At 38.0% G+C, this 5,157-nt stretch overlaps 2 long non-coding RNA genes across 2 annotated transcripts; one reads left to right on the forward strand and one right to left on the reverse strand.

The window, feature by feature from the left end:
* Positions 1-230: 230 nt before the first annotated feature.
* On the reverse strand, positions 231-3,255 carry LOC116665261. Its single transcript, XR_004321792.1, has 3 exons — positions 3,121-3,255; positions 1,380-1,485; positions 231-1,293 (listed from the first exon to the last, which is right to left on the reverse strand). It is a non-coding gene; the product is annotated as an uncharacterized LOC116665261 (long non-coding RNA).
* On the forward strand, positions 1,042-4,764 carry LOC116665262. Its single transcript, XR_004321793.1, has 2 exons — positions 1,042-1,169; positions 3,114-4,764. It is a non-coding gene; the product is annotated as an uncharacterized LOC116665262 (long non-coding RNA).
* Positions 4,765-5,157: the final 393 nt, after the last annotated feature.

Genomic DNA, 5,157 nt, shown 5'->3' on the forward strand with positions numbered 1-5,157 from the left:
TATTCAGTGATCTATCGATGTACACTTAGATTGCTTCTATGTCTTGGCTGTTGTTAATAGTGCTACTGTGAATACTGAATTGTGTTTTTTTTCCTTTGTGACTTTCAGTGGGATCACTGCCTTTGACGTGAATCTTGATGCTGTCTATGTTATGAATTTTACCCAGGTTTTGATAGAGTTATTTCTCATTGTTGTGAAATATTTACTTTGAAAGTTTCAACGTTTTGTGATTTTTTTTTTAAATGTGGTAAAAATTTTTATGCCAAAATAAGTTATTATGTATACAATACAAACTAATTGTAAGGTTAGGCAGGCAGGCTCCATGCTAGTCATATTCATTTTACTGAATTGGTTACTCCATAGGTAATGTGATATACTTGTCAATAGTTCTGGCTCTTAAAAACAAACACACAAAATTTTGCTTTAAATTTTGGCTCAGCTGTGAAACTCTGGGCAAGCTGCTGTCCTAAGTTTCTTCATCTATAAAATAGTGAAATAATGAAATTTTTTGCAGATGTTGTGAACTTTGTCATAAGCAAAAGCAGGTAAGGTGCTGGCCTTAGCACCTACTGCACTGTGTTTAATAAAAAAAAATAAGTATTTAATACAAATAATAAGTATTTAATACAAAATTAGCTCTTTCGTTTTTGTTTTGTTTTTATGGGGGCGGATAATTAGGTTTGTTTATTTGTTTATTTTAATGGAGGTACTGGGGATTGAACCCAGGACCTCATGTATGCTAAGCACGTGCTCTACCACTGAGCTATACCCTCCCCCTAAAAAATATTAACTCTTATTTTATTTCAGGAGAATTTTTTCATCCAGAAGATGATATATCCCTTATGTCCTTACACTTAGGAAATTAAGTGCTGGTCATGGTGTTTTCTGAATTAAGAGCCTGCTCAGCTCCCAAGTAGATGAGGACTAACTATATTTGCTTTTAGGAGGTAGGGGAGGGGCCCAGCTGGCTGTGCTTCTGAAATCCTCTTCCCCCTTCCTCCCTCCAGCGTCTGTGAATCAGGTGTGCGCCTGGCCGGAGGGGAGGGCGTCACCAGAGTTGTCTCACTTGGCTCTGTCACACCACAGGCTGCTTTAAGGAAATCACACCAGGGAGGCTAGTCTTTGAGTGGAAAGACGGGCAGATACTCTCAGTGCTGTTTTTCTTCCAGGTGAGATCGAACTCAGGTTTCAGTCCCACTTCATCATCCTCTCACTTCTAAATCCCACGTCCACACTCCCTAAATGAAGGTGCCACTCTGTGCTTTATGATAACAGCTCACAGCCTCAGCAAAGCTGCAAGGAACAAATAGTTATGGACCTTTTATAACAAACAAGTCGATATTTACAAGAAAACAAAAAGGATTCTGTTAGCCATGCACCTTCTCGTCTGTTAGCCACGGAGTTTGTGTAGTGATGGAGACATGATGGCAAACTTGCTGGGACATTCACCTCCAGCCACAGTGCTCAGGGAAGATGACTGGTTTGCTGAAAGATGAATATAAAAGCACCTGAGTCATCCAGTTATTTCCTAGAATAGTTAGCTGGGTGGAGGCTCCCCAAGTTAATAATAACTAAACCCAACCCTCAAGTCTATTGGCACAGGGCATATTTAAGCTTAATGACTCTGTATCCACCCAGAGAGATAAAGGAGGCTTTGAAATCCTGCTCAGTGGGCTGGGGAGAGGAACACGATTCATTAGGCACCTGGGATACTGAATGAGTGGCCTGCCCTGGAAATATTTTGAAAAGTGAACTGATGTGCTAACCCAGTCATTCAGAAACTACCACACCAAGCCCAAGGCAGGTGATGATTCAAGAAACAGGACTTTTAAAAAAAAGGAAAACCATGTGCAAGAGAAGCATAGGGCAGAGCAAATGATCTTTGCATTATGAACATTAGAATCAAGAGTTAGTCTGACTTAGTAAAAGATAACCTCCACAACTTAAAAAATTTCCTATCTAACCATAATATTCAATGACATAAGGTCTGGGAAGCATCTAGCCCAGTGTCTGGCTGGCACCTTGTTTCACTCAGTCTGTCTCTTCCCTGCATCTCTGAGCTTTGCTTTTTATTTTATTGGGAGTACTTTAACATGATATCCCCATATAGTCTCATGGAGGTTCATATTTCTAAGGTAGTAATTAGTGTCTAAAGCCTAGCTCTCTCATTGGTTTCACTATTAAAAATAATGAAGCATGACAGCAAATTTAGTCATCAGTATCAAATTTCTGCCACGTGGTTCAGAAATTATTGGGGAAACATTTTGAAATGAAGACTGTAAGATCACTTCGGTATACTTACTATGGTTTTGCTAAAAAAAAAAAAACAAAAAACAAAAAACACTACAGATTTAGCCAGAATATGAATTTTAAAATATGACTGGTAACTCCACGTGGTTACTCATTTTTAAATACTACATTACTAGGGTGACATTTTAAATTTGGAACCAATCTTTCTAGTTCTTTCCATGAGCAAATAAATGATGCTTTGAAGTATTAGCAAATGAGAGCAACTTTTCAGCTCTCCCACAATAAATTATTCCATGGGCTATGAAAAAAAATCATAACATAAGTACTGTTAAAAGTCACTGAATTAGGGTGACAAACACTCTCACGCAGAAAACCAAACATATCTAAGGAATGGACAATCTAAAATATTTGAGTGCCTCTCTTTTTACTCCACTCACCTACTTTATGTTTACTTAGTATGTGCATGTAGTAATTCTATATGTTTAAGACTTCATTAAACTTCAGTGTCTGAAATAAGTTCAAAATAATTTTTGTCAGTAACATTTAATTATATACGTCTCTAGATATAAAAGATCTTAGATATCATATAAAATATCTCTCAATGATATTTTACTAAAGTCAAGCTTTTCTTTTCTAGAAATATATTAATATTGCTGTCCTCTAGAACAAAATATCAGTAAAAGTCATGAGGATTGCCTTGACTGAGTATATTTTGATATGTAGGATTTTGATAGGCTAAGTATGTATATATATATATATAGGATTTTGAAAGGCTGCGAAACCACTTTCCTATTTTAACTCTCCCATCCCCCACATCCCTCTGCTCCAACCCACACCCTTCGGAGCACGTTTCACTTTAACAGATACAACCTTGTTGTTGGGCCAGTCTGTCCACGGACAGGATGTAACTTGTGAGAAGGAGCAGCACTGATGTCCCAGAAATACTGAGGCTGCCAGCTTGGGGCAAGACTTCTTCTCTCTGCTTTGCTACCCAGTACGTTCATTCTTGAAGAAAAGAGGCCACTGCAACCCAGGAGCCCCGGGAGCTGTGACCCACACCAGGCTTTTTGTAAAGAAGAAAGGAGAATCCAGGCTGCAGGACCTGCTTCCAAAAGGAGGGGGAAAAGATCCAGAAAGGGTGGTTTGAAGACGTTAAAGATCTGGCAACTTCTTACCTAGGGCCAGTGTGCGTGCGCGTGCGTGTACACATACAGGAAGGAACTCGCATTGTGAAACATCCCCACGTACCCCGGCCAGCCTGCCTCTCTTTGCAAATCAACAATAAAAAACAAACTACGTTGACTCATCTCATAACAGGAAATAACACACCGGAAGCTGGAGAATTGGGATGTGAAAAAAATCTGAGAACTTGGAACAACAGAGGCTAAATAATTTATTAAAATAGCGTATATAACAGAAGTTGAGAATAAGGAGAAAAGGAGTGTTGGGCACCCTGTTTTGTTTACTAGGCATCAAATAAGGTCATCAAAGCAACTAAGAGCCGACCCTTTGCTGGGCTTTCAAATGTGTTGCTGGATTTTTAGTACTCTCATCTCCGAATATAACTGTAACCTAAATTGTTTTTGCATTGCAACTTTCTTAAATTCAAGTAATAGTAGTAAAGAACTGACAAAGGATTGATGGCACAGACTTCAGAAAAACAAGTGTTGGTAATCTGGAAAATCTAACCAGTAAAGACGAATGGGTTATTGTAGAATGGAAGAGGCATATTTCATATTTTACTAGTCAAATCAGAGCAAGTTTCTGCTATGATACTGTGTAGAGATGCCACGTGTGATGAGTTATTAGAGAGGCATTGGTTTTTTGTGATATGATACCCACTTACAACATGACTCTGAAAAGTGTTTATGCCCACTTCTAACCCAGAGATTACAGCCAGAGGCTCCTGGAAGTCATAATATGCCACACAGATCATAGCATGATGTTGACAATTGTCTTTCCCCATCATTTCAAACTAACTTATTATCATCACAGTCTATCTTCATTCTCATTTTTTTTGTTTGCCTCAGTGTGATTCATTATCCTTCAATACATTGTCTTGCCCCACATTTGCTGACTCATTTCTTCAAGATATTTTTTATATTGCTAACCGACTCCTCGGAAAGAGGGAAAGTAATGACTCCATTGATTAGGGAGTTTACTGTCAATCTTATGCCCTAAGGTTGTTTTGTCCTTTATGAGAGCTCTAAACTATTTGGATGGAGGAGAAAGAAATCCTCCAGATGTTTATACCAAATATGAAAACTCAGATATGAGATTGATGTTTCTAAGATTAAGCCTTGTACTTTATATAGTGTGTTATACAATCAGTTATGTAATCTTCTAGAGTCACTGAAAGAGAGGATATTAAAACAATAATCTTGCCTTGTCCAATAACTAGCTTGCATGTTAATCAGCATATTCAAGCTTCCTTCTCATTACTTTTAGAAAATTCTAGGAAATACTTTCGATTGTATGCTCTGAGAGATTTTATTTTCTGATTAAAGTCTTTTTGGAAGACAATAGGGATGTGAGGCAGGTATTTTGTAGCAGAAGCCAACACCACACTGCCAGGTAAATCTTGAAAATGGACTAAACTGCATTTTTTTCTACTTTGTTTTATGGTAAAAGTAGCCATGTAATAAATTTTGCATCCTAGATCTTGTTCCTACATTCAGAACACTGGAAAAATTGCTGGAGGGAAAAAAAAAAACCTTGGCTTTTTTTTTTTTGGCTTGCAATACTATAGTTCATACTTTTCATTTAATGTCTGCTGGGTCCCCAATGAACCTTTTTTTTTTTTTTTTTTTTTTTTTTGAGAAGGGCCACCTCTGGCTGCCCTCTTATCATGAACTATTATTCCTAACCTTTAGTCCTGCACAGACTTCCCATCTTCGGCCACAGGTG

This window comes from Camelus ferus, chromosome 8, assembly GCF_009834535.1.
Source record: "Camelus ferus isolate YT-003-E chromosome 8, BCGSAC_Cfer_1.0, whole genome shotgun sequence".
In the NCBI taxonomy this organism is placed as follows: domain Eukaryota; kingdom Metazoa; phylum Chordata; class Mammalia; order Artiodactyla; family Camelidae; genus Camelus; species Camelus ferus.